Source organism: Saimiri boliviensis, chromosome 20 (genome assembly GCF_048565385.1).
Source record: "Saimiri boliviensis isolate mSaiBol1 chromosome 20, mSaiBol1.pri, whole genome shotgun sequence".
Classification (NCBI taxonomy): domain Eukaryota; kingdom Metazoa; phylum Chordata; class Mammalia; order Primates; family Cebidae; genus Saimiri; species Saimiri boliviensis.
In genome coordinates, this window is record NC_133468.1 from 5,353,564 (window position 1) to 5,368,364 (window position 14,801).

The 14,801-nt window shown below is 43.8% G+C and overlaps 1 pseudogene; it reads right to left on the bottom strand.

Annotated features, from left to right (window-relative positions):
* Positions 1-946: 946 nt before the first annotated feature.
* The window catches only part of LOC101036400 (histone PARylation factor 1-like), a 34,406-nt pseudogene continuing 20,551 nt past the window's right edge, over positions 947-14,801 (bottom strand).

Sequence of the window (14,801 nt, forward strand, 5' to 3'; positions counted from 1 at the left end):
CCATCAAGCCTTGTTCCGTTACTGATGAGGAACTGTGATCCCCCGCTGAGGGAGAGGCGTTCTGATCTTGGGCATTCTCAGCCTTTTTTGGCCGTTTTCCTCCCTTCGTTATAAATTTATCCATCTGTGGTCTTTGAATTCACCGTCTTTGTAATTAGGTTTCTGAGTGGACGTCCAACTTACTGATTCTCAGCGCCGAAATCTGAGCAACCCACTGCACCGACCAAATCAGCGGCGTTAAGATTAATGGTGCTTTTCCGACTCTGCACCAAGAACCGTCGCTCCAAGGCGCCGGCAAAACCGCCTCGCCGGTCACAAGAGTCGCGCTGGCGACCCGTGGGGCTCCTCCGCCGGGAATCTCCTGGTGCGTGAGCAACAAGAATTCATGTGAAGGTGTGGCGTCCTCTCATTCCTTGCGCTTTCACTGGGAGCTACAATCCCGAGCTGTTAGTGATCAGCCATCTTGGATCTCTCATCCCTCTTTCTCTCTTTTTAACCTTATAAATGATTTTAGTAAATGTTGATTTTTTTTTTTTTTGTATTTCTTAAAAACAAAACAAGAAGCCGGGTGCGGTGGCTCAAGCCTGTAATCCCAGCACTTTGGGAGGCCGAGGCGGGTGGATCACGAGGTCGAGAGATCGAGACCAACCTGGTCAACATGGTGAAACCCCGTCTCTACTAAAAATACTAAAAATTAGCTGGGCATGGTGGCGTGTGCCTATAATCCCAGCTACTTAGGAGGCTGAGGCAGGAGAATTGCCTGGACCCAGGAGGCGGAGGTTGCGGTGAGCCGAGATTGCGCCATTGCACTCCAGCCTGGGTAACAAGAGCGAAACTCCGTCTCAAAAAAAAAAAACAAAAAAAACAACAAAAAAAAAACAAAACAAGAATCACAATTTTAATACTAATCATTTGAAATAATGTACACCAAACAAAGCCACCTCACTCATGCAGCAAGTTGGTCTACGTTCTCTTGACTTCTGTTTGCCAGATGATCCTCAATAATTTCTGCCAACAGATTCCTCTTTAACAGACTACATGCAAGAGGTAAAACCTGGCCAGCAACTCTATGAAAATAATGTGAGTCGTAGCAAAAGAGGTCCATTCGCAACTCAAGCCCCATGCCGTAATCACGTTCAGTTCTTTATTAGCAAACTGCACAGAAGTCATCATTTCCTGAATGGGAACAAAAGCTTTTAGTCTCTCCTCCTCACTCATAGCCTCAACTATTGTCTTGCAAATTCTCTTGACGTCAGCATCTGTTTCAGGGAGCTCTCTGTACCCAGCATCATTTTTATCTACTGGAACAACCAAGCCTGCACCACGAAATGTCTTCGTCACAGGCTTCTTATCTTTCTGTTTCATCTTCGTGGTTCTTTGTTCCAGTGAGTACCCCAGTTCTCTGGCTACTTCTGTGAGTTTTTCATCTATGTTTTCCAAGAGATTAGTTTTCTTTTTATCCGTTACTTCTTTAAGTTTTTTCATCAAAAATAATTTGTCTGCAGCAAATACATTATCTCCATTTGGAACACCTATACAATTTTTCTTCGCTTCATTTATACCAACATATGCAGGAAGTTCATCAGGATAATCCCTGAAATATCCCACGTGGTACTGAGTTTTATTATCTCCAGTAATAATGGTCTGGAACTCACGAGGATCGTAGTAAAACCTCCGATGAAGGTTAAAATTCAGGCCTGTTGATTTTTTTCTTTGTTTTATATTTTCCAGAAAGGATATCCTAAGGACCAACTAACTGAAGTCCAAGGCTTGCAGAAAGTGAATCAGCTGGCTTTTCAGGATCAAGTTCTTCACAGAACTTCCGGAAATGACAGAAATCTTCAGGTAAAGAGAGCTTATAATGATTTTCTACTTCTTTTCTAAGGTCGCTGGAGACATCAGCTTCACAGAATTTATTTTTCTTTACATCAGCTGTTTTTTTCACACGACCCTCCCCCACCAGGCCTGTGCTTCCTGCCACGGCCAAATATTCTGCAGCCACAGCGCCTTTTTTTTTCTTTTTATAAACAGGGTCTGGCTCTGCTACCCAGACTGGAGCACAGTGGCACAATCATAACTCATGCAGCCTCAAACTCCCAGGCTCAAGCCATCTTCCTGCCCCAGCCTTCTGAGTAGCTAAGACTACAGGCATGCACCACCATGCCTGTTGTTGAGACAGGATCTTGCTATGCTGCCCAGGCTGGTCTGGAACTCCTGGCCTCAAGCGATCCTCCCATCTCAGCCTCCCAAAGCGCTCACATTACAAGTGTGAGCCGCTGTGCCTGGCCTTCTCTTCCTTTTCTCTACCATTTCACCCTCTTCCTCCCCGATCACTGTGTTCTTCCATCACCTGTTTTCTTTTGCCTTCTCCAGTTTTCTGACTCCACCTCACACAAGTTTCATTAGCTAATTTTAAATAGAGATGAACCTTAGCATTGGCTATACAGGTTGGGCAGATGACAATACCTCTTTAAACCTCAAGTTTTTAATCCTTAAAATGGGAGAATTGCCTGGTGCATTGGTTCATGCCTGTAATCCCAGCACTTTGGGAGGCTGAGGCAGGTGGATCAACCAAAGTCAGGAGTTTGAGACCAGCCTGGCCAACATGGTGAAACCCTATCTGTACTAAAAATACAAAAAAAAATTAATTAGCCAGGTGTGGTGACATGCACCTGTAATCCCAGCTACTCAGGAGGCTGAGGCAGGAGAATCCCTTTGAACCCAGGAGATGGAGGTTGCAATGAGTTGAGATTGTGCCACTGCACTCCGCTGTCTCCAAAAAAATTTTACATAAATAAATAAATAAATAAATAAATAAATAAAATGGGAGAATTAACATTAGTCTTACATAGTAATTAGGAACATTAAATATTGTATTTTGGATTCTGAAGCTGGCCAAGATGAAGTAAGACCACTAGGATCCATCCATCCCACTGACTAGAGACAAAATCACAAGTAACTAGCTAAGGACTCTGCAGTGTTAACAATAGCAGGTGGACTGGAGAGGAGAGCTGAAACTTGAAGAATGACCCATTCAAGAGCAAGTTTCCAGTTTCTTTTTCTTGCTTGTCTCCCAGTTTTGAACTGAGGTCAGCCCCAGTAAAGAACTGTGCAGGATGTATGGGCAGAAAAACACCAAGAGAACCATCTGTGAGTAGAAAAAATGCAAACCGTTTTCCCTCTGCTCCCACGCCACAGTAAGCAACACAGAAGGCTTCAGTGACCAAATGCTGGGGGTTTCTCCCCACACACCAGCAAGCAAGCAACCAGTTCTGCATCAGGCACCAGTGGGGTATCCTCTAATTATATTCCAATGCTATCTACCTGGAGATAGCGTCAGAACCCACACGGTGGGGCTCAGTCTCCAAGACTGCCCCCACTTCCAATGCCACTCCCAAGTAGGGGCCTCAGGAACTTTCTGATGGACTGGCTTTAAGTTGGGGTTCCCATGATGCTCTCCTTGGATTCAATTAATTGGCTAGAGTGGCTCACAGAACTCAAAGAGACACTTATATTTGCTGGTTTATTATAAAGGGTATTGCAAAGGACAGAGATGAAGAGATGCATGGGTGAGGTATGAGGAAAGGGGCATGAAGATTCTATGCCCTCCCTGGGCACACTGCCTTCCAGGAGCCTCCACGTGCTCAGCTATCCTGGAGGTTATATGGAGGCTTCATTATATGGGCATAGCTGTTAAATCACTGGCCAGTGGTGAGCAACTTAACCTCCACCTGCTCTCCCCTCCCTGGAGGATGAGGGGATGAGGCTGAAGGTCCCAGCCCTCTAGTCCTGCCTTGGTCTTTCTGGAGAACAGCCCATCCTGGAGCTACTTGGGTGTTGCCCCCTTTCACCCACCTCTTCAGCATATGAAAGACACCACTGTGGAGATTATTATATTATTATTATTTAATGAATGAGAGGTTCTTAATTTGGCCCAGGTTGGCCTTGAACGCATAGCCTCGCCTCCTCAAGCACGAGGACAACCGGCCAGAGCCACCGCAGCTCCCGACTGTGGAGATTCTAAGGACTTTAGGAGTTGTAGCCAGGAAGCCCGGACGAACACCGAATGTATATTTCAAAGTATCATACCATTTCTCTAGCCAGAGGACTGGGAAAGGGCCCTCTGCAAGATGCAGTGTGCGTGGAAGGGAGATCCTTGGCTCATTTCTTTTCCCTTTTAGCTCTCCTGCTTCTACTGAAGGCAGCTGAGGTTCAAAGCTGTGCTATGGTGCCAGCAGCACGAGCACACAAAACTCTTAGAGAAAATCCACAGAAGCCATGAGTATGAGGTCAACCCTGAAGAAGAGAGGGCTGAGAAGCGGTCCCTAATTCTGTAGGTGAATGATTGCAAATCCCAGGCTTGCCTGCAGATTGCAGAGAACAGACCTGGAGCAGCATAGCAGTCTTTTTAAAAGTTTTTCACAGTTGGGCACGGTGGCTCATGCCTATAATCTCAGCACTTTGGGAGGCCAAGGTGGGCGGATCACCTGAGGTCAGAAGGTTGGGGACAGCCTGGCCAACATAGTGAAACCCCGTCTCTACCAAAAATAGAAAAAATAGCTGAGTGTGATGGCGGGCGCCTGTAATCCCGGCTACTTGGGAGACTGAGACAGGAGAATCACTTGAACTCCGGAGGCGGAGATTACAGTGAGCTGAGATCTCGCCGTTGCACTTTAGCCTGGGCAACAGAACCAGGCTCCATCTTGAAAAAAAAAATAGTTTTTTACTTTTAAATAATTACAGATTCATAGGAAGTTGTAAAAATAGTGCTGAAAATCCTGTGTACTCTTTACCCAGCTTTCCCCAATGGGGATATCTTTTTTTTTTTTTTTTTCCATTTTCGTTCTCCATTGTCAACCCCATGGGGATATCTTATATAATTACATAAGGCATTGTAGTGTGAGACCAAAACCGGGAAGTTGATATTGGTGCAATACTATTCACTAGACTGCAGACCTGATTCAGAGTTCATCAGTTTTTACAAGTGTGTGTGTGTATGTGTGTGTGTGTTTGTATAGGGCTATGCAATATTTTGTCTAGATTTGTGTAACCACCACAATCAAGATCCTGAACCTTTCCTGTCACCACAAACTCCCCTGTGCTACCTCTGTAGACTTAACTCACGTCCATGCCCTTCCCTGTGCTCTGGCAAATGCTAATCTGTTCTCTGTTCCTGTAGCTTTGTCATTTTGAGAAGTTATATAAATGGAATTATACAGTATGTTACTTTCTAAGATTGGCTTTTCTCACAAACCATAATGTCTGTAATATCCATCCAAGTTGCTACATGTATCAATAGCTTGTTCCTTTTTATTTCTAAGTAATAATCCATTGCATGAATGTTTCAGAGTTCTTTTAACCATTCACCCCATGAGGGATATTTGGATTGTTGCCAGTTTTGGGCTATGATAAACAAGGTGAGGTTGAAATTTTGTGGACATTTGAGTTTACACATCTGTGGGACAGATGCCCAAGAGTGTAATTGCAGGGTCACATGGTAAGTCATGTTTAGCATCACAAGAAACTGTCACACTTAGCCAGGGCAGCTGTGCCACCTTACATTCTACAAAGCAAAGCCTTTAAAAACGATGGTGGCATTGCATCTACCACACACAGAAGGTGAGGCAGCATGTATGCTCTGAACCTAGCCGGGATCAATTGCTTGCTAAAACCACCACAGTAAAGAGTCACTGTCCAGAGAATTTTAACAAACACCCAGGGTCCCATAACACATGTGATATTCAATATGTCCAGGATGCAATCCAAAATTAATGGAAGTTCAAATAACCAAGAAAATGTGACCAATTCTCAAGAGAACAGATAACCGGCAAGCGATGCTAGCCTCCAGATAAGCAGACATTGCAGCAGCTCTTAGAACTGTGCTCCAAGAGATAAAGGCAAACGTTCCTAGGAAAAACATGAAAAAGTAGATGCTCTCAGCACATGAATAGAAACAATCAAATGGACATGTTAGAGCTGGAAAATATAATATCTGAAATCAAAAGTCCACTGTGTGAGATATGTAGCAGTATGGAGATGACAGTGGAAAGAGTGGACTTGAGGTAGAGTAGTAGAAACCATCCAGTTGGGGCCGGGCGCGGTGGCTCAAGCCTGTAATCCCAGCACTTTGGGAGGCCAAGGCGGGTGGATCACGAGGTCGGGAGATCAAGACCAACCTGGTCAACATGGTGAAACCCCGTCTCTACTAAAAATAAAAAAAATTAGCTGGGCGTGGTGGTGCGTGCCTATAATCCCAGCTACTCAGGAGGCTGAGGCAGGAGAATTGCCTGAACCCAGGAGGCGGAGGTTGCGGTGAGCCGAGATCGCGCCATTGCACTCCAGCCTGGGTAACAAGAGCGAAACTCCGTCTCAAAAAAAAAAAAAAATTTAGTTGGACTTTGTGGTGTGTGCCTATAATCCCAGCTACTTGGGAGGCTGAGGCAGGAGAATGGCTTGAGCCCAGGAGATCGAGCCTGCAGTGAGCCATAATTGTACCACTGTACTCCAGCCTGGATAACAGAGTGAAGTCCTATCTCAATAAATAAATAAACTAATTAATTAAAATAAAAACCAAGGCCAGGCGAGGTGGCTCACACCTGTAATCCCAGCACTTTGGGAGGCTAAGGCAGGCAGATCACCTGAGGTCAGGAGTTTGAAACCAGCCTGACCAACATGTAGAAACCCCATCTCTACTAAAAATATAAAATTAGCCAAGCGTGATGGCACATGCCTGTAATCCCAGCTACTTGGGAGGCTGAGGCAGGAGAATTGCTTGAACCTGGGAGGCGGAGGTTGCGGTGAGCCAAGATTGTGCCATTGCACGCCAGCCTGGGCAGCATGAGTCAAACTCCATCTCAAAAAATAAAAATAATAAATAAACAAAAGTAAATAAAAACCATTAGCCGGCATGGTGGTGCACCTCTGTAATCCCAGCTACTCAGGAGGCTGAGGCGAGAGGATCACTTGAGTCCAGGAGTTTGAGGCAGCAGTGATCCATGATCACGCCACCGCACTCCAGCCTGGCTGACAGAGCAAGACCTCATCTCTAGAAGAAAGGAAAGAAAGAAAGAAAGAAAGAGAGAGAGAGAGAGATAAAGAAGAAAGAAAGAAAAGAAAGAAAGAGAAATGCTAAATGAAGTTCTTCAGGTTGAAGGGAAAGGATACTGCAGAAAAACCTGGCACTGCAGAAATGAAAGAACAGCAGAAACGGTACAAGTCTGGGTAAATATACTAGACTATTTTTCTCTTCTTAAATTCTTTAAAGATACAGATGGCTGTTAAAGGAGAAAGTAACATTGATGGAGCCTGCCATATACCGAAATACAGCACAGACGACAACTATGAGCTAAAAGGGAAGGGTAAGGGACGTATAGTGATAAGGCATCAAATTCAAAGTTGAAGGAGACTGTAAGTGCACTGTACTGTGGTGTGTCTTCCCCTCTGTGTCAAAGCACTGTGTGGTCTGCAGGCCTTATTTGTGCCATTAAGTAGGACCAAAGGTTTTAACACATGATGAAAATTGACTGAAAGAAAGAAAGAATGAATGGCTTCTGCCAGGTCTGCCGTCAGCCCCCGTTGTCAGAAAGGCCTCTGGGTTTTATTCTCAAACTGCTGCCTCTCCAGGGAAAGAGGTCCTCCGGGTCAGCGCTCCAACCGCCCTTCCCCCGCATCTTCACCCAGACTCCCGGCTCTCTCACCCGCACATGGCTCAGCCTCAGGCCTGGTCCAGAAGGTGTGGATCCGAGAAGCGGGTAAGCCAACGAGGGTTGCAGCCTCAGCCTTAGCTGCGTCAGGCCTGGGGTCATCTGTGGTTTGCCTGCATGGGACCTTTTCACATCTTCCCTTCTTTGGAGAAAGACCTTGGGTTTTTCTTTTTCTTTTTTTTCTGAGACGGAGTTTTGCTCCTGTTACCCAGGCCGGAGTGCAATGGCGCGATCTCAGCTCACCGCAACCTCCGCCTCCTGGGTTTGGGCAATTCTCCTGCCTCAGCCTCCTGAGTAGCTGGGATTACAGGCACGCGCCACCACGCCCAGCTAATTTTTTGTATTTTTAGTAGAAACAGGGTTTCACCATGTTGACCAGGATGGTCTCGATCTGTTGACCTCGTGATCCACCTGCCTCGGCCTCCCAAAATGCTGGGATTACAGACTTGAGCCACCGCACCTGGCCTGATCCTGGGTTTTTCTTGTGGACCCCTCTCTCCCACTCTTGGTTCATGTGGTTTGCGTGAAACCCACCTCCTTAGGTTCCAGGTGAGCACGTGGCTCCAGCCCTTCCCACCCACCAACCCCAGGCAGCCTGACTTGTTCATTAGGTGCAGTAGGCACAGTGCCCGTGGCCCAGAGTGCTTCTAGGGGCTCATGGAAAAGTTTTCAGTTCCCCTGAAATTGGAAGGAAAAAAAATGACCTTTTAAGATCAAAGAAGGCTTTCAGCAGCCTTCCTTACTGGGTTAATCATTTCTAGCTTTTGATTTAAAGTGACAGATGTGCAGACGCTTCCTTTCAGTTGAACACCTAGAGGCCATTGTAGGGTTATTAATTGGCCTAATTTCAATATTGTCGTGTTTCAGATAATAGGGATGCTGGAGGAGGAGAGAAGCAGGAAGTGACTGGAGGGTGGAACAAGTCAGAACGCAGCCATGTGGGTTAAGTTCACTGTCTTACATGGGTACAGTTCTTGGTGCCCAAAACAAGTTCAATAGTCACATGAGCGATCACTTATTACAGATCACCATAACATATATAATACTAATGAGAAAGCGTGAAATATTGGGAGAATTAACAAAATGTGACAGAGACAGGAAGTGAGCACGTGCTGTTGGAAAAATGGCACTGATGGACTTGCTTTCTGCAAGATAGCCAGGAACCTTCAACTTGGAAAAACGCAGTATCTGTGAGGAGCAGTAAAGCAATGTGCAACAAGACGAGGTGTGCCCCTACTCTGTTGTTTCTCTCTCCTGGCTGGATACAGACTGATACGTGTGTTTTTATTTTTAATTCAAATATTATTATTATTATTTTTTTTATTATTTATTTATTTTTTTTTTTAAGATGGGGTTTCACCATGTTGGTCAGGCTGGTCTTGAACTCCCGACCTCAGGTGATCCTCCTGCCTTGGCCTCCAAAGTGCTTGGATTACAGGCGTGAGCCACCACACCTGGCCCTTATTATTATTTTTGAGACCGAGTCTCATTCTGTCGCTGAGGCTGCAGTGCAGTGGCGCGATCTCGGCTCACTGCAGCCTTCTCCTCCCAGGTTGAAGCAATTCTCTTGCCTCAGGCTCCGGGGCAGCTCAGATTATAGGTATGCGCCACCATGTCTGGCTAATTTTTGTATTTTTAGTAGTGGTGGGATTTCACCATGTTGGCCAAGCTGGTCTTTAACTGCTGACCTCAGGTAATCTGCCCACTTTGGCCTCCCAAAGTGCAGGATTACAGGTGTGAGCCACCACACCTGGCCTAATTCAGATCTTTTTTTTTGAGACAGTTTCACTCTGTCTCAAAAAAAAAGATCGAGTGCAGTGGCTTGATCTTAGCTCACTGCAATATCTGCCTCCCAGGTTCAAGCGATTCCCCTGCCTCAGCCTCCTGAGTAGCCACCACACCTGGCTGATTTTTTGTATTTTAGTAGAGGCAGGCTTTCATCTTGTTGGCCAGGATGGTCTTGGTCTCCTGACCTCGTGATCTGCCTGCCTCGGCCTCCCTAAGTGCTGGGATTATAGACGTGAGCCACTGCGCCTGGCCTGGATCTTATTTTTTAATATAAGTAACTGTGTCAGTCAGGGTAAGTTTGGTTGTGGTGTGGTAGCAAACCATGCCGAAGTCTGTGGCTTCAACCACACTCATACTGCGTGTCTGTTCCCGGTCGTTGGCAGCCTTGCTCAGTGTTAATTTCCCTTGAGGATCCCAGCTGACAGAGCCTCCGCTGCCTGAACATTGCTGATCTCTGGGGCAGGAGAAAGAACATGGCATCTGTCACTTCTGCTCACATTTCATTGACTTAAGCAAGTCACGTGACTGCTTCTGACTTCCAGAGACGCAGAAATGCAATCTGGCCATGAGCCTAGGCGGAGGAAAACCAGCAATTTCAGTGAGCAGCATTGATGACTACCAGATAGCACACGTACATGTGGCACCTTCACATGCAATACATCCACACCGGACACGTCCACGTGGAAATGTTTGCTTGGGATACGTCCACGCAGGACACATGCACATGGATATATCCACACAGGACACATGCACATGGATACATACACACAGGACGCGTTCACATGGATACATCCAAATGGACACACGTGTATATCTGTCTCCATCTCCTCTTCTTAGAAAGACACCTGTTAGATTGGATTAGGGCTCACACTAATGACCTTGTTTCACCTTAATTTCCTCTTTAAAGGCTCCATTTCCAAATACAGTCCCACTCTGAGGTACTGTAGGTTGGGACGCCAACACATGAATTTTGGGGAGATAAAACTCAGCCCACAGCGATGGGCATATCAATAGGAAGCAGGATGGTTTGGTCAAAAGCAAAATACAGTGTAAATTTCGATAGACATAGCACAGTGGCCCTTCACGAGAGCTGTTCCAGACTGAATGTTTATGTCCCCCCCAGGTTTATATGCTGAAGCTCTAACCCCCAGGGAGATGGATGCTATTTAGAGTCAGGGTTAGGAGTTAATTAGGGTTAGATGAAGTTATGAGAGTGGAGCCCCAGTCTAATGGGATTAGTGCTCTTATGAAAAGAGACACCAGAGAGCTTGCTCTCTGTGCTCACATGGGAGCACACAGCAATCTGGCAGTTGTCTCCAAGCCTGGAGGGCCCTCTCTAGCAACCAAATCTGCTAGCATTTTGATCTTAGACTTTCCAGCCTCAAGAACTGTGAGAAAATAATTTTGTTGTTGTTGAAGGCATCCAGTTTGTAGTATTTTGTTATGGCAGCCTGAGCCAACTAATACAGGTGCCTATTTATCCACAAACCTGACAACAGAGTGGGTTGACAATATGATAGGTCAAAAATATGTATTGGTGAGATTTTAATTAGCAATTCGCTTATTGTGAGTGGGGATGTGCACTGTTTCATATTTTTAAGGACTCCCTAATTTCTTTTTTGGATGTGTATGTGAATTGTTTGCTCATTCTTTGCCCATTTTTCTTTTGAGTCCCACTTGGTTGCCCAGGGCGGAGTGCAATGGCACAATCTCGGCTCACCGTAACCTCCACCTCCTAAGTTCAAGTGATTCTCCTGTCTCAGCATCCCCAGTAGCTGGGATTACAGGTGTCCACCACCACGCCCAGCTACTTTTTGTATTTGTGGTAGAAGCGGGGTTTCACCATGTTGGCCAGGCTGGTCTCAAACTCCTGACCTCAAATGCTCTGTCTGCCTTGGCTTCCCAAAGTGCTGGGATTACAGGCATGAGCCACCGCGCCCTGCCCTGGTTTCTTGCTATATACCTGTTTGCCATTTGTATGTCTTGTTCTGAGAAATGTCTTTTCAGATCTTTTGCCCATTTTAAAATCAGATTATCAGAGATTTTCTTATTTAATTGTTTGAGCTCCTTATATATTCTGGTTATTAATCCCTGGTCAGATAGTTTGCAAATAGTTTCTCCCATTCTGCGGGTTGTCTCTTCCCTTTGTTGATTGTTTCCTTTGCTATGCGGAAGCTTTTCAACTTGATGTGATCCCATTCGACCATGCTTGCTTTGGTTGCCTGTGCTTTTGGAGTATTACTCAAGAAATCTTTGCCCAGACCAACTTCCTGGAGAGCTTCTCCAATGTTTTCTTTTAGTAGTTTTATAATTCGATGGCTTAGATTTTAATATTTAATTCATTTTGATTTGATTTTTGTATATGGCAAGAGATAAGGTCCAGTTTCATTCTTCTGCATATGAATATCCAGTTTTCCCAGCACCGTTTATTGAAGAGACTGTCCTTTCCCCATTGTATGCTCTCGGCACCTTTGTAGAAAATGAGTTATCTGTAGATGTATGGATTTACTTCTGGGTTCTCTATTCTGTTCCATTGGTGTATGTGCCTGTTTTTATGCCAGTATCATACTGTTTTGGTTACCATAGCTCTGTAGCATAATTTGAAGTCAGGTGATGTCATTCCTCTAGTTTTGTTCTTTTTGCTCAAGATGGCTTTGGCTTTTCTGACTCTTTTGTGATTTCATATACATTTTAGAATTGTTTTTTTTCTATTTCTCTAAAGGATGTCCTTGGGATTTTGATAAGTATTGCACTGAACATATAGGTTGCTTTGTGTGGTATGGACATTTTAACAATATTAATTCTTCTAATCTGTGAACATGGAATATCTTTCCATTTTTCTGTGTGTTCTTTCATTTCTTGCATCAATGTTTTATAGTTTTCATTACAGAGATCTTTCACTTCTTTTATTTACAGGTATTTTACTTTATCTGTAGCTATTGTAAATGAGATTACTTTCTTGATTTCTTTTTCAGATTATTTAATGTTGGCATATAGAAATGCTATTGATTTTTGTATGTTGATTTTACATTCTGAAACTTTACTGAATTTGTTCATTCATTCTAAAGCTTTTTGGTGACATCTTTAGGTTTTTCCAGATATATTATCATATCATCAGCAAATAAGAATAATTTGACTTCTCCCTTTCCAATTTGGATGCCCTTCCTTTCTCTTGTCTGATTATTCCAGCTAGGGCTCCCAGTATTACGTTGAATAACAGTGGTGAAAGTGGGCATCCTTGTCCTATTCCAGATCTTAGAGGAAAGGCTTTCAGTTTTCCCTGTTCAGTATGATACTAGCTGTGGAATCTGTCCTGTATGGCTTTTATTGTGTTGAGGTATGTTCCTTCTATACCCAGTTTTTTGAGGGTTTTTAATCAAGAAGTGATGTTGAATTTTATCAGATGCTTTTTCAGCATCAATTGAAAGGATCATATGGTTTTTGTCCTTCATTTGGTTGATAGGATGTATCCCATGGATTGATTTGCATATGTTGAACCATCATTACCTCCCTAGGATGAATACCACAAGATCGTAATGAATTATCTCTTTTTTTTGAGACAGGGTCTTACTCTGTCACCTATGCTTGAGTGCAGGAGTGCTATTGTTGCCTAGTTAATTGAAAAAATTTTTGTAGAGACAGAAGTTTTGCCACGTCACCCAGGCTGGTCTCAAACTCCTGGGCTCAAGCAATCCACCTGCCTTAGCCTCCCAAAATGCCGGGATTTTAGGTGTGAGCCACTGTGCCCAGTCCATGAATGATCTTTTTAATGTGTTGTTGAATTTGGTTTGCTAGTATTTTGTTGAGGATTTTTGCATCAATCTTAATCAGGGTGTTGGCCTGTAATTTTATTTTTTTGATGTGTGTTTGGCTGGTTTTTGTATCAGGGTAATACTGGCCTTGTAGAACTGAGTTTGGAAATTTTCCCTCCTCCGCTATTTTATTGGAATAGTTTGAGTAGGATTGGTGTTAGTTCTTTAAATGTATGGTATCAACTGCCTTTTTAATATCTGCCTATGATAAAATATGAGACAAAACGAAGTAAAAAAAGTTTAGTTTTGGAGCAGAGTTTAGGTAAAATATTGAAAAGCTAGAACTACCTATAGCTGAAAAATAAAACTTAAAAAAAAAATCCCCAGTCTTGGCTGTCACAGTGGCTCATGCCTGTAATCCCAGCAGTTTGGGAAGCCAGGGTAGGCAGATCACCTGTGATCAAGAGTTCGAGACCAGCCTGGTCTACATGGCAAAACCCTGTCTCAACTAAAAACACACAAAAAATTAGCCAGTGTGGTGGCGCACACCTGTAGTCCCAGCTACTTGGGAGGCTGAGGTAGGAGAATTGCTTGAACCCAGGAGGCAGAGGTTGCAGTGAACTGTGTGATTGCATCACTGCACTCCAGCCTGGACAACAGAGCGAGACTCTGTCACAAAAAAAAAAAAAAAAAAAAAAAAAAGCAACCCAACTCCACTCTTAACCAGTAAAATACTATGAAAGTAGACATTATATAATGATAAAAGGATCAATGCAACAACAAGAAGAGCTAAAGATCCTAAATATATACGCACCCAATACAGGAATACGCAGACATACAAGACTTATAAAGAGACTTAGACTCCCACATAATAATAGTGGGAGACTTCACCATTAATATTAGACAGATCAATGAGACAGAAAATTAACAACGATATTCAGGACTTGAACTCAGATCTGGAACAAGTAAATGTAATTAACATTTATAGAACTCTCCACTTTAAATATACAAAATATACACTCTTATCAGTACCACATCGTATCAACTTAGAAGTTTAAAAGAAATCTTGGTTGGCTCCTTGTTTGTTATTCTCTTCCCTCATTTTCTTTCATGTCTCCATTATTAAGGACAATTATAGGCATACCCATATTTAGATTGCATTCTAGCCCGGGCAATAAAGCAATACCCCCATCCTCTCTCCCTCTTCCTCTTTCTCTTTCTTCCTCTTCTTTATTCTTTTTCTTATTAAAAAAAAAAAAAAAAGAAAGTAAAGGCAAAGATCTAAAAGGCGAAGAAAGATGTAAGGGTGTGCCTACTTCCTAAGAAACTCTGCAAAACAAGTGAGCCCGTAAGCATCTTAAGAATGCACATCCCAGACACTTCAGAATCCTATGGGCTTATTCCACAGCACCAGTTCTCAGCCCAATCTACGCCAATAGCTTATCTCAGAAACAAATGTGGGTGTGGCTTTTGTCTAATAGCGAGCCTTATAGCTGGATGCATAGTAGGCACATTACATTTAAAAAGAAATGATCAAAGACGGTAATGATGAAAGGAG